This window comes from Papio anubis, chromosome 2, assembly GCF_008728515.1.
Source record: "Papio anubis isolate 15944 chromosome 2, Panubis1.0, whole genome shotgun sequence".
NCBI classification, from domain to species: domain Eukaryota; kingdom Metazoa; phylum Chordata; class Mammalia; order Primates; family Cercopithecidae; genus Papio; species Papio anubis.
The window spans coordinates 116,455,011-116,478,305 of NC_044977.1; the positions used below are offsets into that span (position 1 = coordinate 116,455,011).

The 23,295-nt window shown below is 37.4% G+C and overlaps 1 protein-coding gene across 7 annotated transcripts in view; it reads right to left on the minus strand.

Moving 5' to 3' along the window:
- NAALADL2 (N-acetylated alpha-linked acidic dipeptidase like 2) overlaps positions 1-19,512 on the minus strand; it is a 1,420,296-nt gene extending 1,400,784 nt beyond the window's left edge. For 6 of the 7 annotated variants that reach the window (XM_021933744.2, XM_021933739.2, XM_021933741.2 and 3 more), the window contains exon 1: positions 19,106-19,512. The gene's annotated coding sequence lies outside the window, so the exon portion shown is untranslated. Of the gene's footprint in view, positions 1-15,047 lie in introns of all 7 variants that reach the window. The other variant, XM_021933734.2, reaches the window with a different exon arrangement.
- Positions 19,513-23,295: the final 3,783 nt, after the last annotated feature.

Sequence of the window (23,295 nt, forward strand, 5' to 3'; positions counted from 1 at the left end):
TTTATAAACATATTTCTTTTTCAAAACAGAATATTTTTAAATAGTTGTACTTTTCTATTCAGAAAATGACACAATAAACGTCTTAAATATGCAAGACCTGTATCACTTGGTTCTTTCTATCTAAACTCCTTCAAATAGGAATAAACACTAAATGCTTCAATTTTTCCCATACTGTTTTAATACATGAACAGATAAGCTAACCAAATATGAAACTCACATTTGAATTCTTTCCCTTTCTGATCCAAGAACAAAACACAGTTAGGGTTTATATGATATGAAAAGGAAAAAAAAAACTACTACTACTACTACTTTAGTCAGAAGTAGATTAATATAAAAATCTTAGTATGCTTTAGTCTACATGTTTGATTCCAGATGCCAAAACTCTTAATGCACCCTATCATAATTCTCTTGCTGAAAATTATTTATTGGATTTATTGAGGAAGAGAAGACTGTTTTGGGTTTGGTTTGCTTTTCCATTTTGAATTAGCAGCATGTATTTATGTTCTCATAAAGTCAAATAATCTATAAAGTAGGTTTCTTTTTAATCTCAGCAATGTTTCCAGCATTCTATTAACATGTTAAGACAACTTTCCAAAAACTTAAATAACTTTTTCACATCACTTCATAGAAATTACAGAGCATGTACAATATAATATCCAGGTAGTTTTAAAAACATGAACAAAAGGCAAGACTGGTGACTGTCATTGGGAGTTCTAATACTACTTTGTAAAGCTTCAGTTGAATCCCATTTCAAAGACTGCAACCAAGTGAAGAAACTATCTCTGAAGCTTACAGTGGTATACTACATTTCAGGATCCTAAAGTGCTTTAAAAATCAGCCTTTGTAATTTCCATTTTGAGGGTGAAGCACTCAGCAATTCTACAGTCGAGCTAAGATTACTGAATAAATCCAGTGCAGACTCCCAGGATTCTAAATAAGCATTCCTGCAAGTCAGGTCCAGTGCATGTTCACATGCAAACCTCACTGACACTGAGAAAGCCAACTAAATAAACAGCCTTCATTTCATTTCCCTACTTTCCCACTATCCTCAAACTGGACATCTCCTCCATTGTAAGACATACTAGTCTCTTGGCTTCTCTCTCATCCCAGGCAGCTAGTCTCTCATATAACTCAGTCTTCCAGTAACAGGCTTCACCTGGGCCTTTTCTCTTTAAACAGCACTGCAGATACTGGATGACCATTTCCTATATCATCAGATTTCATGGACCTGTAAAGTTCTAAACAAACAAAAAAAAGAAAAGATATAAAAGGACTACCAACTTTTTATTCTGTCAATAATGTTCTTAATATATAAGAATAGAGCAGATATAATCACAATAAAAGAGAATGAAAAAGCTCACTGCATAATTTTTACTTTCCCATTTTGTCAAAAACCAGTGAAAATGTCCTAAAGAACTTGAGAACCAGACTTCTGGATCATCCCTTTTCTCCAACCCACCTCCCCCTACTCTCTTGCCCAACCTCTGCCCTAGAAGAACGCTAGCTTGCTACTTTGATCATGTTAGTAACCCCAGGAAACATAATAAAGGCTTGAAGAAAAAAAACATTAACTAAATTAGGAAGCAATCCTGAGGGACAGGAGATGAGGCTATAGTCTAATAAAAGGCCAGTTGCAATCAGCCTTATTCTTTGGGCTATTAGGTTTGGCTTCATCCACAAGGCAGTGAAGCAGCCACTACAGATTATATTAAACAAAAGTGTAACAGTATTAGATGAGCAGATATCAGAAAACTGTTGATAGATGTTAACTTGAAAATCTCCCAAGTCTTTCGTTCACAAGAAAATTCCATGAGTAACCTGGATAAAGACTTCACAATCCTACATTATTGATTCCCTTGACCTTCCTTGCAGCTTGGCAAAGAACAGAGAATTAAAATGGTTTCATCATAGCCCATAACTGATCTTACAAAGTTCCCTTTCAGAAAACTGTGGAGAATGAGAAAATGTTGAAAACGGAGAGAGAAAGAAAAGAAAAATAACATTTATTAAGTATTGGATACCAAGCAATGTAACAGGTGCTTTACATACACAATTTAACTTCAAAATAAGTTTATGAAATAGGAAAAATCATTCCCATTTCAGAGACAGGAAAATACAGGTGAACCAAGTTGTCAGGAATCACAGAGAAATAGAACACTGAGGTAGAAAACTGCCATTTAAACACAGACTTGACTAACCCCAGAGACACTCATGTAATGTAGGATAATGCAGTTTCCATATGCTACCTTTTTCTTACAATAACCCTTATATGGTGAACTATTATTAATAATTTATAGATAAAAAAATTTTTCTTTTTTAAAGTTCAAGTGTACATGTGCAGGTTTATTATATAGGTAAACTTCTATCAAGGGGGTTTGTTGTACAGATTATTTCTCCACCCAGGTATTAAGCTTAGTACCCATTAGTTATTTTTTCTGATCCTCTCCCTCTTCCCACCCTCTACCTCGCATAGGCCCACGTCTCTGTCATTCACCTCTATGTGTCCATGTGTTCTCATTATTTAGCTCCCACTTATAAGTGAGAATGTGTGGTACTTGGTTTTCTGTTCCTCTGTTAGTTTGCTAAAGATAAAGGCCTCTATGTTCCTACAAAAGACATGATTTCTTCTTTTTTTTTTTTTTTTTTGGATGGAGTTTCACGCTGTCACCCAGGCTGGAATACAATGATGTGATCTCAGCTTACTGTAACCTCCGCCTCCCGGATTCAAGCAATTCTCCTGCCTCCATCTCCTGAGTAGCTGAGATCACAGGTGCACGCCACCACGCCCAGTTAATTTTTTGTATCTTTAGCAGAGATGGGGTTTCACCACATTAGCCAGGCTGGTCTCAAACTCCTGACCTCATGCTCTGCCCACCTTGGCCTCCCAAAGTGCTGGGATTACAGGCATGAGCCACCACACCCGGACGATCTCATTCTTTTTATGGCTGTATGCCTGCATTGTATTCCATGGTATGTACCACATTTTCTTTATCCAGTCCACCAGTAATGGGCATTTAGGTTAATTCCATGTCTTTACTATTGTAAATAGTGCTGCAATGGATACATGCATGTGTCTTTATTATAGAATGATGTCTATTACTTTGGGTAAATAAACAGTAAAGGGATTGCTGGATTGAATGGTACTTCTGTTTTTAAGTCTTTGAGGAATCACTACACTGTTTTCTACAATGGTTAAACTAATTTACATTCCCACCAACAGTGTTCCTTTGCCTCCACAACTTCACTAGCACCTGTTACTTTTTGACTTTTTAGTAATAGCCATTTTTACTGGTATGAGATGGTATCTCATTGTGGTTTTTATTTGCATTTCTCTAATGACCAGAGATATTGAGCTTTTTTTTCACATTCTTATTGACCATATGTATGTTATCTTTTGAAAAGTGTTTATGTCCTCTGCCCACATTTTAATAGGATTATTTTTTCTTGTAAATTGAAGTTCCCTGTAGATGCTGGATATTAGTCCTGTGTCTGATGCACAGTTTGCAAACATTTTCTCCCATTTTATAGGTTGTCTGTTTACTCTGTTGATAGTTTCTTTTGCTGTATAGAAGCTCTTTAATTAGTTCCCTTTTGTCACTTTTTGCTTTTGCTACAATTGATTTTGTTGTCTTCATCTTGAAATCTTCGCCCATTCCTGTGTCCAGAATGGTATTGCCTAGGTTGTCTTCCAGCGTTTTTATAGTTTTGGGTTTTACATTTAAGTCTTTGATCTATCTTGAGTTGATTATTTTTTTATATATGGTATAAGGGAGGCATACAGTTTCAATCTTATGTATATGGCTAGTCAGTTAACCCAGCACCTTTCCCAAATGAATAGGGAGTCCTTTCCCCATTGCTTGTGTTTGTCAGGTTTGCTGAAGATCAGGTGATTGTAGGTATGTGGCCTTATTTCTGGGCTATTTTGTTCCATCAGTATATGTGTCTGGGTTGGTACCAGTATCATGCTGTTTTGGTTACTGCTATCCTGTGGTATAGTTTGAAGTCAGGTAGAGTGATATGCTTCCTGATTTTTATTTTTTTATTTTTTATTTTTTGGCTTAGGATTGCCTTGGCTATTGAGTCTCTTTTTTGGATCCATAGGAATTTTAAAATAGTTTTCTAGTTGTGTAAAGAATGTCATTGGTAGTTTGATAGAAATAGCTTTGAATCTATAAATTGCTTTGGGCAGTATGATCATTTTTAACAATATTGATTCTTCCTATCCATAAGCATGGAATGTTCTTCTATTGCTTGTATCATCTCTGATTTCTCTGAGCCGTGTTTTGTAGTTCTCATGACAGAGATCTTTCACCTTCTTGGTTAGCTGTATTCCTAAGTATTTTATCCTTTTTGTGGCAATTGTGAATGGTATTGTCTTCCTGATTTGCCTCTTGGCTTGACAGTTGTTGGTGTACAGGAATGCTAGTAGTTTTTGTACACTGACTTTGTGTTCTGAGACTTCACTGAAGTTGTTTCACAGCTTAAGGAGCTTTTGGGCTGGGACTATGGGGTTTTCTACATATTGAATAATGTTGTCTGCACACAGGAATAGTTTGATCCCTATTTGGATGCCCTTTCTTTCTTTCTCTTGCCTGACTGCTCTGGCCAGGACTTCCAATACTATGTTGAATAGGAGTGGTGAGAGAGAACATCCTTGCCTTGTCTTGGTTTTCAAGGGCAATGCTTCCTGCTTTTGCTCATTCAGTATGATGTTGACTGTGGGTTTCTCATAGATGGCTCTTATTTTGATGTATGTTCCTTCAATACCTAGTTTATAGAAAATTTTTAACATGAAGGGGTGTTGAATTTTATCAAAAGCCTTTTCTGTATCTATTGAGATGATCATATGGTTTTGTCTTTAGTTCTGTTTATGTGATGAATCACACTGATTTCTGTATGTGGAACCAACTTTGCACCCCAGAGATAATGCCTACTTGATCATGACTGGATATGTTTTTGATGTACTGCTATATTCAGTTTGTCAGTATTTTGCTGAGGATTTTTGCACTGATGTGCATCAAGGATGCTGGCCTAAAGTCTTCTTTTGTGTGTGTGTCTCTGCCAAGTTCTGATATCAGGATGATGCTGGTCTCATGGAATGAGTTAGGGAGGAGTGCCTCCTTTTCAATTTTTTGGAAGAGTCTCAGTAGGAATGTTACCAGCTCTTCTTTGTACATCTGGTAAAATTCAGCTGTGAATCTGTCTGTTCTGGGATTTTTGTTTGTTTGGTAGGCTATTTATCACTGATTCAATTTCAGAGTTTGTTATTGTTCTGTTCAGGGATTCAATTTCTTTCTGGTAGTCTTGGGAGGGTGTATGTATCCAGGAATTTATCAATTTCTTCTAGATATTTTAGTTTGTATGCACAGAGGTGTTCAAAATATTCTTTGGTGGTTATTTGTATTTCTGTGGGATCAGTGGTAATATCCCCTCTGTCATTTCTAAATAGTCTTCATTTGTATCTTCTCTCTCATTAGTACAGTTAGGGGCCTATTTTAGTAATTTTTTTTTTTCAAAAAAAAAAAAACTCCTGGATTCATTGATCTTTTGAGTGCTTTTCTGCATCAGTTCAGCTCTGATTTTGGTTATTTCTTATCTTCTGCTAGCATTGGGGATGGTTTGCTCTTGGTTCTCCAGTTCTGTTAGTTGTGTGATATTAGGTTGCTAAATTGAGATCTTTCCAATTTTTTAATGTGACTGTTTAATACTATACATTTCCCTCTTAATATTGCTTTAACTGTGTCCCAGAAATTTTGGTATGTATCTTTGTTCTCATTAGTTTCAAAGAATCTGATTTTTGCCTTAATTTCATTATTGACACAAAAGTCATTCAGGAGCAGTTATTCAATTTCCATGAAAGAGTATGGTTTTGAGCAAATTTCTTAATGATTTCTAATTTTCTGCTGCTGTGGTCTGAGAGAGTGGTTGTTATGATTTCACTGCTTTTGCATTTGCTGAGTAGTGTTTTGGGGCTGATTATGTGGTCGACTTTAGAGTATGTGCCATGTGGTGATGAGAAGAATGTATATTCTGTTGTTCTAGCGTGGAGAGTTCTATAGATGTCTACCAGGTCCATTTGATCCAGTGCTGAGTTTAGGTCCTGAATATCATTAATTTTCACCCTCAATGATCCGTATAATACTGTGAGTGAGATGTTGACGTCTCCCCTTATTATTGTGTGGGAGTCTAAGTCTCTGAAGGTCTCTAAGAATTTCCTTTATGAATCTGGGTACTCTTGTGTTGAGTGCATACATATTTAGAAAAGTTAGATCTTCTTGTTGAATTGAACCCTTTATCATTATGTAAAGCCCTTTGTCTTTTTTGTTGGCTTATAGTCTTTTGTCTAATATTAGTATGACAACCCCTGCTTTCTGGTTTTCATTTGCTTGAAGATTTCCCTCCATCCCTTTATTTTAAGCCTGTGGGTGTCACTGCATTTGCGATGGGTCTTCTAAAGACAGCATATAATTGGGTCTTTATCCAGCTTGCAACTCTGTGCCTTTTAATTGAGGCATTTAGTTCACTTACATTCAAGGTTAGTATTGATATGAGTGAATGTGATCCTGTCATCATGGTGTTAGCTGGTTATCATGCAGACTTGTTTGTGTGGTTGTTTTATAGTGTCATTGGTTTGTGTCCTTAAGTGTGTTTTTGTAGTGGCTGATAATGGTCTTTCCGTTCCACATGCAGTGCTTCCTTTAAGAGTTCTTGTAAGGCAGGTCTGACAATAATGAATGCCCTCAGCATTTGCTTCTATGAAAAGGATCTTATTTCTCCTTTGCTTATGCAGCTTAGTTGGGCATGACATGAAATTCTTCGTTGGAATTTCTTTTAAGAATGCTAAATATTGGCCCCCAACAACTCATGGCTTGTGGGGTTTCTACAGAAATGTCCACTGTTAGTCAATGGGCTTCCCTTTGGGTGACCTGACCTTTCTCTCCAGCTGCCATTAACATTTTTTCTTTCATTTTGACATTGGAGAATCTGATTATCAAGTGCTTTGGGGATGATCTTCTTGTGAAGTATCTTACTGGGTTCTCTGCATTTCCTGAATTTGAATGTTGGTCTCTCTACCTAGGCTGAAGAAGTTCTCATGGAGGATATCCTGAAATATGATTTCCAAGTTGCTTCCATACTCCCCATCTCTTTCAAGGACAGCAATAAGTTTTAGATTTGGTCTCTTTATGTAATCCCATATTTCTCAGAGGGTTTTTTGTTGTTGTTCTTTTTCATTCTTTTTAATCTATTCTTATTTGACTATCTTATTGCAGGAAGCCAGTCTTCAAGCTCTGAGCCTCTTTCCTCAGCTTTCTATTATGCTATTAATACTTGTGATTGCATTACTAAATTCTTATAATGTGTTGTTCAGCTATATCAGGTCAGTTATGTTCTTTTCAATACTGGCTATTTTGTCTGTCAGTCCCTGTATTATTTTATTGTGATTCTTAGTTTTCTTGGATTAGGTTTCAACATACTCCTATATCTCAATAATCTTCATTCCTATTCATAGCCTGAATTCTATTTCTGCCACGTCAGTCATCTCAGCCCCAGTTCAGTACCCTTGCTGGAGAGCTAGTCTGGTCATCTGGAGAAAAGATACTCTAGCTTTTTGAGTTGTAGGAATTCTTGCACTGGTTCTTTCTCATCTTTGTGGGTTGGTGTTCCTTCGATTTTTAAAGTTGCTGTCCTTTGAATTTTTTGTTTTTTCTTTTATGCTATTTGATGAGCTTGAGGGTTTGACTGTGGAATAAGGTGGATTCAGTCGACTGGGTTGGCTTCTGGAGGATTTTAGGGGGCTGAGACTCAGCTCTCAATTCCTGGACTGTGTGTTCTAACTCTGGGGAACTTGTATCGGGCCCCAATTTTGTTCTCTGGCTCCTCGAAATTAGGAACCCACCACGTTGGCAGAGGGTGGGGCTAAGGTGCTCTCAGACCACTGGTCACTACACACCGATGGGTGGTGCCAGATAAAGCATTTTGTAAGGTGATGGCAACAAGATCTGTCCTCATTCACACATACCAGAAGCAGCAGCAATGCAGCACGGTACACACTTGTTGGGTGCAGCAGGGTGCTAGCAGGTGCCAGGGTGGGTAGGTGCCTGCCTCTATGCGGGCGTTCACAGCAGTGGTGGAGGCAGCACACAAAATTAAAATTCTTAAAGGTGGTCATACATTTAACAAGTGGGTCAAGGAAGAGATGAAGTGCAAGACAAAGATAAAGCAGATGCCCTAGAACAGTTTACAACTGCTTAAAAGAAAGCTACTAAAACACAGACACCAAAGTGACAGGTGTCTGTCTGTCTTCTTTAATATTCCCACTATCAGCTGGGCCTGGTGGCTCATGCCTATAATTCCAGTACTTTGGGAGGCCAAGGCAGGCAGATCACTCGAGGCCAGGAGTTCGAGACCAGCCTGACCAATGTAGCAAAACCCCATCTCTAGTATTTAAAAAAAAAAAAAAATTAGCCAGGCATGATGGCACACACTTGAAATCCCAGCTACTCGGGAGGCTGAGGCATGAGAATCATTTGAACCCAGGAGTCGGAGGTTGCAGTGAGCCAAGATCGTACCAATTCACTCCAGCTTGGGTGACAGACTCAGATTCTGTCTCTTAAAAAAAAAAAAAAAACAAAAACAAACAAACAAAAATCCTCCCACTATCCTTAGCACTACATTAATTAACAATGTTTTATTGATTCTGATGTGATTTTTGTCTTTATATCAGTAGTGAGCTGAGATTGTGCTCAGTTCACTACTGATACAAGAGCTATCTTATAAGATATAAGAGAAGGAAGAGCTATCTAGTCAAAATGTGTTTTGTAAAATGTGTAAAGGATTCTTTTTCAGTACCTCCAAAAAGTATGTAAACCAAAAGAAGGCACATGAGTAAGAGCAATGTCTTTAAATAATCAGAGATATAGAGTAGTCTAATGGCAAATCCTTTTTTAACTTACAGGTTTTGTAATTATTTTGTCCTGAACACAATGTGATGGGTGTTTTTATTATAAAACTGCTTAGAGTTGTTCAAATTGGATACATGCTAAGAAAATGCCTAGATTATAATACAAACATATCAAGTTTCTATTATGTAGTTTTCTCCTTGCTTTAAAATTGAATTCTTGATAACAATTATATGAGAAACCATACAATCTGATTTTTATATTTGATACTGAGCAAATAAAAGAACAGCTGCCTTTTTAAAAGATATAAATCAGGCAGCAATGAAATCAAGAGGAAAGTTCTCCATTACAGGAAAGAATTGGTAATGGTAAGTCACCTGAATATCACCGTAATTGTCTCTAATATTAGCAATAAATTAAACCCTCAGTACTTACAGGATCCACAGACATACCCCAAATTGACGTTCATACAGAGGATAGAGACATATGTCATCATACCATGTTATCCTCATTGAAAGTAAAAGTCAGGCAACCCTTTCTGTACAAACACAATTGAAGTTTTTGTGTTACTCTTAAAAATGTCCAAGATTAATAACTATTAAAATAAATTTATTTTTTCATTCTAAGTAAAATTTAAAATTTTGGAAAAACATTTAAAACCGACTCAATTGTCTCATGGAACTGATGTTTATAGTTTCTGCATGTTAAAACATAAAAATTGACCCTCCCAGTCTTTTTCTTTTTTTTTTGTTTTTTTGTTTTGTTTTGTTTTTTGTTTTTGAGACAGAGTCTCATTCTGTTGCCCAGGCTGGAGTGCAGTGGCACAATCTCAGTTCACTACAACCTCTGCTGCCCAGGTTCAAGTGATTCTCCTGCCTCAGGCTCCAAAGTAGCTGGGAATACAGGCACCTGCCACCACACCTGGCTAATTTTTGTAGTTATAGCAGAGATGGGGTTTCACCATGTTGGCCAGGCTGGTCTTGAACTCCTGATCTCATGATCCACCCACCTCAGCCTCCTAAAGTGCTGGGATTACAGGCGTGAGCCACCACGCCCGGACTCTCTCAGTCTTGAAACTTGAGAAAATTACATTTGTTCTATCTGAGTTCCTTTCTCAGGAAACCAACCATCAAGCCTTCTGAAGAGCACCAAGAATCTGAAACTTACCAGATCACTGTATCTGGACAATGAGATGTCAGGCCACTCACCTACAATAATTGCCTAGGCAACCACCTGCTTCCTATGAACCAACTCCTCTTCCTTACACCTCCCTAATTCCTATTTTCCCACACATGGTTACATTTCTTCTCTGCTATATAAACCCCTAATTTCAGTTGGTCAGAGAGAAGGATTTAAGACTGATCTTCTATATCCTCAGGTGCAGCACCTAATTAAAGGCTTTCTGCAGACAATACTCATTGTCTCAGTGATTGGCTTTCTATGTGGCAAGCAGCAGGACCTAGACCACACCCTTGGTGTTTTGGTAACAAATTCACATTTTTTTCAAGTGGTGGGATCAACTAAATCTGAAAACATAAAAACACTCACTCTCTGCCTTGCCCTTCCTATGTACTCAACTCAAAATGAGTATAGCAAATGAAAGCAATTATATATGTGTGTGTGTGTATATACATGTGTGTGTGTATATATATGCTTTAACTTTCAAAAATTGGTCAGACATATATAATGAAGATGACAATGATCTGGAATTAATGTTTAAATATCATTACAATAACAATATCATGTGGAACATTTAGATAACGGAAAAAAACTAAAAAGTGAGGTAGGAATTCTTTGCTTTATTCAGGTAACCTAAAAAGAATAGACAAGGACTAATGAAAAAGTGGCTATGACTATTAGAGTATAAAATTTCAACATTATCTCCAAACTTCCAAACAGACTTTAATGCATTGCTGTACAGCAAAAATAAAAAGACAGAAGATACCTATTTTATATATACATAAATCATAAATTTTCAAATAAACTAGAAATATCTTGTAAACTATTAAAACTAAGATACATGTAAACTGTACTTTGACAATACATTTATACTGTCTATGTAATATATGGGACTAAAATCTTGGATCAAATTGTCTGGAAATATTTCTGAGAAAAATCTATCAAGAAGGATTTCTCAGACACTACTAATAATTATCCTCATGTAATATTGGTTAAATAAAATAAATGATCTTAATGTAGGTGTTAAAGACATTAACAATTATAAAATTAAATGTGGCACAATATCATTAATAGTGCTTTTGTTAATGCTGAAATGTTTTTTGTTTTTTCTTCCTCCAATTCTAGGTTTCACAAGAAGCTAGAAAACTGTGTGGGTACTTAGGAAGTTCAACAAGACCTCTCTATTTGCTCCATCATTTTCTTGTTAAAGTTTTATTTGGCTAATTCCAGCACATACACAAAGATTGGTCACACAGATGGATAAGACTGCATCATATCAACTGGTCCTATTTATTCTTCAAGCACATCAATGTCTAACCTTCGAATTATCAAAGTTCTTGATAATTTGAAACTGAGCCTTCAAGAACTTATTTCACAGATGGCAATATCTGTTATAACAACTATTTAAGCTCTTGAATCCAGTCCAATTGTCCTATAGAACTGATGTTTATGGTTTCTTTGAATTAACATAGATATTGATCCACTCCATCTTAAAACTTGAGAAAGTTAAATGTCTTATCTGAGTTCGTTTCTCAGGAAACCAACCCTCAGGCTTCCCAGACAGTAGCAAGAAAAACCAAAACTCACCACATCACTACATCCAGACAATAAGACACCAGACCTCTCACTCATCATGATTGCCTGAACGGACTACCTGCTTCCTGCTGACCAACTTCTCTTCCTTACTCCTGCCTAATTCCTGTTTTCCCACACATAGTTATACTTCTTTTCTGCTATTTTAGTCAGGGAAGATATTTGATACTGATATCCCATCTCCTCAGGTGCAGCACCTGATTAAAGCCTTCTTCCCTGGCAATACTTATCTCATTGATTGGCTTTCTAGGCGGTGAGCAATAGAATCTAGACTGAATCCCTGGCATTTTGGTAACATTCTCCTCCATTTTGAAGATAAAACAGTATTTCATCTTTCTCTTTCATGATTCAAAATACCAAAAGATCTATCATTTGCATAAAAACTATAAAACTTAGAAGAAAGTGCAAAATTCCTTTGCTAAAGTAAACACCTCTGATTCTTTCAGTCCCTCTTTTGGAGAGTACTGTAAGAGGGATATTTGTGGTGATGAAATAGCTTTATATCTTGATTATGGTGATGATTACATGCATCTACATATGAGATGAAATGACACAGAACTATACACATACATTGTATCAATGTCAATTTCCTGGTTTTTATATTGTACTATAGTTAGGAAGATGTAGCCAGTGGGGGAAACTGGTTAAAGTGTAAGACAGTGCCTTTTCATACCATTCTGGCAAATTCCTGTAGGTCAATAATTTCAAAATAAAAAGCAAAAAAATGAGAAGAGGGAAATGGAGCTCCTCACAGAAATCATATCTCAATGCCAGAGGAAAATAAAGAGGGAAAGTTTTCCCAGAAATGTAAAAGATCAGTGTGGGTAAACACCAGGAAAGCAAACTAAACCAAAGCAGATAGATAAAAGCAAAAACTATCTACCTTTATGCCAATCTATATCCTTTCCTGGGGTCAGAAAATATAGTCTATGGAAATCTACTACAAGTAAGAAACTACTTTGATTTTTAAAATCATGTATTTTGCACTGGATGTCATATTCACATTCAATAGTGGTTCTGAACATTTAATTTGCCAGTTAAATTATTTAACTGCTTTCTCCAAAATATAGCAATAAATTTTACCAAAAAAAGATGGCCATATTTATCTATGGCTTGGAGCCCTCTAACAGAGCTCAGAGTACCCCAGTTAGAGAAGCATCATCTTGTTTTCCAGCTCCTGAGTGTTAATTTTCAAATCATTCAGACTGGCCTATTCTGAGGGAGCCACTAATTCCCTAGAGACTAGGGCCTCTTTGAAAAAATTCTTGGAAGACAGATGACTGCTGGCACTCTATATTCAAACTATGACATACTACAAAAAGGCTGATGTAGGAATTATGTAACTCCTGTAAAAAGAGCCTCTCTAAGATCTCTCACATTCTGTCTTATCTCAACAAGTGCCAGTAACACAGTATTTTCACACACATATAAAGACAAGAGTAGGTTTCCTGCATAATTAGTAGTCATTTTACTTGAAAATACCTTGTTCTTATTTTTAAAGTTTTCCAGAACTCGAGGAAAATTAAATACAAAAAAGGGGTCCAGAACCACAAGGTTTCTTAAGGTTGTTCCTATCTTCATCTTTTCATCAGATCTCTCCATCCAAGAAGACAGGAAAAAAGGCTTTTATCACAGGTGATCAAAAATTTCAAGCTGGCTTCTACAACCAGCATTTCAAAAAAGTGTTACAGTGCCCCAGAAGATGTTCACTTTGGTTTGAGTACTGTGAAAGTTCTATAACCATGCAGGAAATATGTTACAGGTTTGATTCCAAAAACATGAACGGCCCCTGCTCCCAGGTGGAGACTAGGATACAGGGCTTGTTAGAACTGGATGCCCCAAGAAACTGTCAAATTACTGAGTATCATATTAAACTAAAATGAAAATACACACACACACACACACACAATTTAAAGCGATAGTATGATCACTTAGGGATGCATTATTTGAAGTGACTTTATCCCCAATGATAATTGTACTTGATGCACAGGAGTACAAAAGCATAGACTATGCAAAGTATAAGGTTTGACCAATATAATAAAATCCTAAAACTAAAGAAGTTCATGAGTAATTTTATATACCAAGATTGTAAACAAGCAAAAAGCTATTTGTATACTACTATAAAATTTCACATGTGATATTAAATACAATGAAAATAAGTTTGAAAGTATGAAATTTTCACTCTGTTTTAAAGGATTCATAGCACTTCTAAAGTTTTTCATGACTGACCATGTAAAAATTAAAGTATCTCTAGTATATTCCTATCAAATTGTACCTTGGTAATTAATACCCAGAGCATAAATTCCCAATATGATGAAAGTCTAATTTTTTAGAAACCACATTTATAAACAAGCAGTTAGGGAAAACTCATGCTGAGCTCAAACATGAGGTTTCTAGGCAAGATAAATCACCTTTCTTATCTGAACTGCTCAGATCAAAATGTCAAAACAATTAAATCACAATTTTGTCTGACATCAATAGCCCATTCAACAGTGCAAAACAGAAAACCCTGATTTCAGAAATACTGTTTGCTTTTAACTGGCAAACAAATTAAGCAATGAATCAAATTTTGTTTGGTAAAACAAACAAAAAATGAGACACAATGCAGGTCAGAGCAGATCAGAGAGGTCAAGGACTTCATCAAGACTCATTTCTCATACAATTGCATGTTTTTTGGCTCAAAGGGAAAAAATATCTACTCTGTTACACAAATAGAAAACACACAAACATAAGATCATATATTTTACTAAGTACATACTGAATATCACTATAGATTTTAATAAATTACACATAAAAGTAAATCACATTAATTTTATAGTTACATCCTATGTGCATGCTGATGACATCTAATAGTTATATACATGTGTGGAAAGAGAAGTAGAAGGGGAGCTTAATTTTTCCCTTAACAAACTTAGTTCTCCTATATAACTCTCTCATCTATTTCTTTGAACGTACCATGTAAAAAAACTACACAATCATAATATTTTTGAACTGTAGGAAGCCTTAAAAATGATCTTGAGCTACCTCCTCATTTTTCAGTAAAAAACTGAAGGCCAGGAAAGACATGGGCACAAAACTACCTGGGAACATAACTGGGACTACAATTCTAGGCCCCTAACTCCTAATCTTTTGTACCAATCATGAAATATACTAACGAGACATACTCCTCAGTATACTGGGGTTCATTATACCATTCTACCTTTGTGTGTCTGATAATTTCCATAATAAAAGAAAAATGTTTGAAAACGTAACAACCTAAAAGCATTCAGTACTCTTCATAAGGCATTTATCAATTGTATTGCAATATTTACATATATTCCCTTCTCTTCACTCTACTAAAAATGGTAAATTGAGGGCAGAGATCATGTCATTTACATAATGGTTATCACCATCCCCTGTGAAGACTTTACGCAGAACCCTGTTTTATAGTAAGAATTCAAGAAACAAATGGTCCCTAAATAACTGAAAAAAAAAATCATCTCAAACAAGGTTCCATTTCCAACTCTAACAATTCTCTTCATCTTGTCAAATTGCTCAATATCTATGAGTAATGTTGTCAAAATCGCACCATACATCTACAACCTATTTGTTGCCAATCCAGTCTTTTTCATATCATTTTCAAATAATATTTGTTGCCAATCATCATTTTTTACATTTTCAAAATCCAATCTGAAATCTAATCCTAGCAAACATATCTTCCAAGATTTAACACCACCTTTCTATAATTAGGCTGACCACTGGTGATAATGCTGTTCTCCCATTTGATCACACTTAGTACTTAAACAGAAAAGGGTTTGTTTGATAATAAGGGTAACATTCTTAGAACTTTACCGTAGCTATCTGCTCCACAGGAGGTGAGATTCAATGTTGCTAACTTCCTCATCAGATCCCTTCTCAGGTTTCATCATATGATTTAGTTTACCTTATTTCCTCCTTTTCCCCTTTTATCTTGTAATCTCAACTTTCTCTTTAAATCTTCTCCTAAGCAAAGCTCAAGGTAGAAATCCCCCCTTTCTGTCCTCAACAATGCACAAAGTTTTCTGTTTCAAGCAATTCTCAGAATCTCCAAGTATTCTTTCATCAAATAATCCTAACCAAATGGGAAAAATGGTAATGATTCCTACAAATTTCTCATGTACCACAACTGGCTCTCATAAACAATGAGAAAAGAGCAGGGATTCAAATAGAACATTCACATTCCCCACCTCCATCTGGGCCCACACACTTTTCCTTCTCTCACTAATTCTAGGTAAACTCTAGCAACAGACAGCCTCTCTTGTTATATACATGTATCCTTTCTCATCTCCTCATGAACACTACTCCCCTCTGTGCCATGCATCATCAATTTTTTCCTCTCTATTGGCTCTTTCTCATTAGTATCACAACATTCCACTGTTTCATACAGTTTAAAAACTCTCTTTACATCATCTGGTCCTGCAACTAACACTCCATTTCCTCCCTCCCTTTTCAATAAAAATATTCAAGAGATGTATACCATCACCTTCTTCAGTGTCTCTCCTTCTACTCTATCAAACACATTACAAACAAGCTTTCACGCCTACTTCCTCCATGAAAACTGCCAACATCATGGTCATCAATGATTTCCTTTGCTAATTCTCAATCCTCATCTTTAAAACAGGTAACCAGCCCTCTACTTCTTGAAACATTTCCAAGATTCCATAATCTCCTGCTTTCCCTTTTACCTGGAATGCAGCTGTTTTTCAGACTCCTTTTCTGGTTTCTCCTCATCTCATAATGTTGACATACACCATTATATACCAGACTTTATGACATAAAGTCTGGTCCTTGGTCATCTTCAATATTCTAAACTCACACACTTTTGATGAGTTCATTCAATCGCTTTGCTTTTACAACCCGCTATATGGTGAAGAGTCCTAAGTGTATGCCATTAGCTTGGTCTTCCAACTAACTGCCTGCTTGACATTTCCATTTGAATATCTAAAACCCATCTAACACCTAAAGTATCCAAATCCAGATTCTTAATCCTAATTACCACATCTTCTTCCTATTCCTTCTAATCTCAGTTAATCTTTTCAGTTGCTTAGGCAATTACATTCTCCTTAATTTCTTTTGCTCTCACATTTCATATCCTATCTCTCAGCTAACCCTGAGGAATACACCTCAAAACATATATACAGAATCTGAACTACTCACCACCTCCACTGCTATCATCCTAGTCTAAGCCACCAAGATCTGTCATATGAATTATAATAGCCTGTTATCCCTGCTTCTATCCTTGCTTTCTTCAGTCTGTTCTCAACACAGTAGGCAGAGTAATGGTGTCAAACAGATGTATTAGATCACGTCATTCCTCTAGTCAAAAGGCTCCAATGGCATCCAAATGGCTTCAAGTAAAGGTTATCATTACAATGGCTTAGCAGACGATGTAGTACTATCCGGCCCCTATGACATTTAAAATCCCATATCCTACTTCTCCTCTATCCTCCATTCCACATCAGCTACACAAGCTTCTTTGCTGATCCTTGAACACAGCAATATGTCCGGCCTCTGCACTTGATATTTCTCTGTGCCTGGAAAGCTCTTGCCCCAAATATCATATGGCTCACTCCCTCAACTGCTTCAAGTCTACTGAAATGTCACCTTCTCCAGAGGACTTCCGTTAAAATCCTATTTTAAATTACTAAACACACACACTCTCTTTCTTGCTTTATGTAATAACTCCATAGCACTTATTATGGCTTCACCTTGTATTTTTCTTAAGTACTAATACTGTCTCCCTCCACTAGAATGTATATTCCAAGAAGGCAGGTTTCTTCTTTGCTTTATTCCAGTGTCAAGAACACTACTTGGCACATAGGAAGCAATCAATAAACCATTGCTGACTAATAAGTATTGAGTGCTCTACATAAATATGACAATGCTTTATGTAAGCAATTAATAAATTACATTTCATTCTTGTTAGTCGTCCTACATTAAAAGTCTTTAATACTCTGTGTGGTACTAGGAATGCATTACGTCATTCTTATTAAGAGGTGTTACTTTTACACTTTCCATAAGTCTTGAGATCAGACATTACTGCCGATTATAAAGGAGAAAAAAAAAAAATCTCTAAAAAGTTAAAGGTGAAAAGTATTGTTGAAATAATTCCCCTTTTCATTAAGAATTATTGAGGTGTGGGAAGAAATGGTGAAAATCCTACCTAAATACCAAAAATACAATTTAAAACCCAACTCTTCCTTTTAAGTTTTTCCTCCCTCGTTCTCCCAGAGCACTTTGTAGCATTACACCAGTGCTCACCATGGTCCCTTCTCCTGAGGGTAGGAACGGAATCTCTTCTCTCTTAACCTGTCACCAGTTGGCACAGAATCTAACTCACAGATGACAAAGAACCGTTATCAAATTAAACTCACTGGGGCGAATACTACAGGATCCTATGACATAATTTTTAATGTTTCTCAAGCTATATTCCTTCAACAGAAGCAACACCATTATCTTAACGTTCTAGAGTGGTTTAAAAAAAAAAAAAAAAAGTCTATCTTCTCTGTTCTGCAGGGAAAACTGCAGCACAACTTTCAGTACAGCAGCTTAATCCACAATTAATCCTTTACACTCCTCAGGATGCAAGCCCTAGAAAGTAAAGACAGCTTAAGGACCATAGGTTGAAATGTTAAGGCTACTGTATGTTATTCTATCGCTATTCTAAAAGTGAAGGGAAAAGAACACAAGGCACCAAGAGACGCAATACAAAGGAAAAATGGAAAAAAAAAAAAAAAAAAGCAGCAAATAATGTGGGGGAAAATAGGGAGGACGAGCTATGAAGCAACGCAACTGTAGGGCAAATGTGGTAGTAAGCCAGACGCTACGGTAGAACCAGCAACGCAAGCTCTGATCCCAGGCTGCTCTTTCTATGGCTTCTCATAAACTTCCTTGAGAGAACCATCCTGCGTATCCTCTGGAGCTGCATTCCAAGCTCTGGGGCGGAATTGTGCTGCGCGCCATCTGGAACGCGCGCGTCCGCGGCGCCGCTCTTTACCTGCGCTCCGCTAGCCGGCGTGCACTGCATACGTGTGTGAACGTATCAGAAGCGGGCATTCCGGAGCTGCTACGCTCCTCATCTAAGACAAGCGGCTTCGGGAGGTGGGCGGGGGCCTTGGAGCGGGGTGGGAGCTCCTTTGCCCAGCGCGGCCCGCAGACTGCCAGAGCCAGGTGCCCCGCGCGCCACCCCGCGGAGTCGCTCAGAACCCGCCGCCTGCCGGGCGCCCTCCGGCCCCAGTACTTCACGACGGGTCGGCGCCCCGGGCCCCGCGCAGGGGTGCGGCCAACAGCGCAGTCGCGCCAGTCTGGGTAAGCGTGGGGAGCAAGGAGACACGAACAGCTCGGCCGAGGCCGCGCCGCCTCAGAGCGCGGAGCTTGTTTTGGCAAAACTTTGAAAAGAGTAGGACTCCGATTACCTGAGCGGCGCGGGCACAGGCGCGGGCTCGTCTGCGGTACGGCTGCCGGGCCGGGCCGGATTTTCAGCAGCCGTAAAGCGGGAGAAGCGGGCGCGAGCCGCGGCGCGAACCCTCGCCCCCGAGCGACGGCCCCGTCCTCTCCGCCGGGAGCGTCAGCAGCTTGGCAAGGAACGGGCTGGGCTGAGTCATAATAAAAGACGCGTTTGCCGAGCCAAGTGGGAAGAGGGGCCGGGAGCAGCCGTGTTCAATGGCAGAAGCCTCAAAAATTGGGAAGGAATTTTTTTATTTTTTTAATGGGCAAAACTGGAAACTTGCCGCCGTGGTGCCCCATCAAAAGATATGTTTCGTGTATAAGGTGTATATATTTTATACAGTCTTTGAATCTAATAAAACTTTTAAAAGAATTCTTAAAGTGCATGCTTGCAGAGCCGAATTCCTGGTTATAGCTTCGTGACTTATGCAAGTTACAATTGAATAACGTGCTTTTGTTTTTCATCCATGAAACAGGATAATAAAGGTACCTCCCTCAAGAGAGACAGGGCGAGAGAGCTTGGCATCCTGCCCGCACTTAGCACTCGCTAAATGTTAATTGTTATTTTGAAACAGGAGGGAGGAGATAATAAAGAACTTAGACGAATAATTTTGAAGGGAAGAAGATACAAACATAAAGCAAGATTTTTCTCTTTTCAAGTGGAGTAAATTAGACAAATTACCACTGGAAGAGAAGAAAGTGGAGCCTGGAAGGAACAAATGGGACTAAGTAGCTGAAGCGAGGGAGGGAAGAAGAGGGAAGGAGGAAAGAATGGAGGAAGAGGGGAGAATAAAACCTCCAAAGAACAAATGAGGCTGAAAGATGTGGCTGAAGGTAGGGAAGGAAGAAAAAGAGGGAGGAAGAGGAAGAAATAAAACCAAGGAAGGAAGAATAAAACTAGGCTGCGTGGGAAGAGGGGAGGAGGAAGGAAGGAGAGAGAAATTCAACTAGGCCCAGTGGCCAAAATGCTGAAGCGTGTCCTGCCGGGAGGGGGTGGAATATGTTTACTCACCATTTAGAAATGCATGACAAACTCCATCCGCTGAGGGAGATTTTAACAGTATATAAACAAATAAACAACTGTCTAAAAATGAGCCCCAAATGAGGAGCCTTTGCTCCAGTGAATGAGATTTGGCAGTGCTGCAAAATGTGGAAATTCTTCCTTGTGCGGCATCTTGGAGGGTTGAGTCATGAAACCCTTAGCAAATATTAGTGGGCTGGATTCCTGAAAGGCATGCCAGATGGACGTTTTCTGGTTAGTTTTACTGTGTGATGTTGCCTTCTGTACTTCTGTCAGTTTTAGAAGAAAGGAGTGTGAATAAAGATTTGAGAAGTGAACTTAAAAATAAAAGCCAAACTAGTTACTTAATGTACGAGTATCCACCCACCATGAGCTTACAGTTACAGATTCCAAAACACGTCACCCTTTCTCCCCCTTTCATTTTCCCTCCCGTTTGTTTCTACTTTCACCGTATTGCTTTTTATCTACTTTTAGAATATGATTTTTTACAGTGGAACTGCCTACAGGAAAGGTGCTTTTAATTAAAACGAAAGAATGGAAGGAATTTCAGCTAGGCCTCTCTAAGAGAGTAAAGCTTTGTGAAAGGTTTTTCAGCTGAAGTTTTGATGAGAATGAGGGTAGTTGGCAGATGTGAAATCAGAAGTTTTTTTAGAAAACAAGAAAATAATACAACTCGAGTGAAAGGGAATGGACTGGAAATCAGAAACAGTTCTATACCTTAATTACCGTAAGAACCAAAGACGGGAGGAAAGTTTTTCCTATCCTATAAAGAAAAATGGGGACCTCCCTCCACCAGCCAGACCTTCCAAAAAGAGGAAAAAATAAAAATTAAAAAACTCTTTCAGATTCTTGTAATGATTTGCTTTTTCTTAGGAGGCCTTCTTCAGGGTAAAAGACATCAAAGTTCTTTCGGCACCTTCTAAAGAAATACTTTTGTAGAAGCAGAATTTCTGAAGGGATAATTTTTGCTCAAGCAAAAAACCATTAAGTAAGATAAGAATCCCTTTTCCTTTGTTTCAGTTTTGCTAAGCCTTCAGGCTGAGGCAAACAGATTATCATTAAACTTTTATTAATGTCAAACCAAAAAAAGATAAAATCTTAAATGCTGGGAAACCCTTAACCTAAAGGAACAAGAAAACAAACCAAGGCCCAGAAAAGAGAGAAAGAGATTAGGAAGCTTTTCTAAGGGGAACCTTTGAACTGTGGGCTGTGAAATGAATGTCTGTGACTTGCCTTAAACAAATAGGCAATACAAACTAAAGCTGGGAACTGAGAAGATCTGGTCAGATCAAATGAAAAGCTTACCTTGTGTGAAACACTGGTCAAAGAAGAAAATTCCCTTCATCTTAATTGGAGACAAAAACGTGTATCACTTGTTTTGTGTGTGCTCATAAAACACCTCGATCACCTGAATCCCCTTGGGTGCAATTTTTTGTTGGAGTTGGCATTCCATAAACTGAATCTTGACTCGGGTTTTGCATGTGAATTTATCCAAAGGCAGATTGTGAGTAATAAGTGTTTGCTTTTAAATCACTTAAATTCATCATTCGTTAATGTTAATAATTTAAATAAGTTAATATTTTATTAAATAGTGATTGGCTTTTCCAGGTGTTTTATAGAGTATAAGTTATAATTAAATTATACCAATTTGATGATATTACAAGGGCCTCATATACAATTGAATTTAACCTTAGTTTGCTAATTTGATTTTCATTTAACATTTCATAGACGATTAGATTGGAAAAGATTGTTTAGATTTCAGAAGATATTTTTCTTTCTAATATAAAACCTCAGGGTAGTGAGGATTTCCTGCCACATTGTTACATTACCTGTTGCTAAATCACTGCATAAAAAGACGCAATAGTTAAACAGCCAAATAGCCTCAGCAAATTTATAGTTTTGGAAACTAATTTCAGAAATTCCTCTAAAGACTGTGTCAAAGCTGAAGTGTGGTTGCCAAGCTAAATTTGAGCTTTAGCTGACAACAGTGTGTTGCAAGATTACTTAATAACCCAGCTTATTAAGAGGGGATGGTCTTAAAAAATGCAGACTCTTCGACCTAACTGCCAACCAATGAATGGGTAGAGAAATGTGATACATTTATATATATATATATATATATATTTTATATGTGTATATACACAAACGCACACATATATACACACACATATATACGTATACATGTCTGTATATATGTATGTATGAATACACACAGACACACACACTCCATGGGATACTACTCAGCTGTAAAAAAGAGTGAAACATTGTCTTTTGCAGCAACTTGAATGGAACTGGAGGCCATTATTCTAAGTGAAGTAACTCGGGAATTGAAAACCAGATATATGTTCTCACTTGAAAGTTGGACCTAAGCTATGGATAAGCAAAGGCATACCGAGTGATATAATTGATATTGGAGACTCAGGGGGGGAGAGAAGAAGGAGGGTTAGCGATGAAAGATTATCTGTTGGGTACAATGTACAATCCTTGAGTGACAGGTGCGCTACAATCCTAAACTTTAGCACTATACAATTCATCCATGTAATCAAAGACCACTTGTATCCCTGAAACTACTGAAATGTAAAAAATGTTTAACATTTAAAAACTGAATAATAAAAACAGTAATAGGGAAGATAGAACTCACCAAAAACAAAAAACAAAAGATGGAGATTCTTGTTTTTTTCCTGTCAACCATGTATATGTGTTTACGAAAACTTATGTACATATTTTAGAAGAGGTCTATTTGAAACTATTCAAATCCATAGCACTCTAACCTTTTTAGATATTTGAGGTGGGTTTAAGAGTGGTCACCCTATGTTTTTAATTTTTGGAAACAACTAGACATTCTTAAGTAATTAAACATTACTTTTGAAAGTCCTTTTTTCCATTTTTTATCGTGGTAAAATACAACATAAAATTTATCGTCAACAATTTTTAAGTATATAGTTCAGTGATATTAAATATTCATAATTATTGTGCATACATCACCAGCATCTACCTTTAGAACTCTTTTCATCTTATAAAACTGAAACTCCGTACCCATTAAACAATTAGCTCCCCATGTACCACATATTGATTATCCATTCATCCTTCTGTTAACAAAAGACCAATGATGTCTGTGGAAGCAAAGGAGAAATTTAT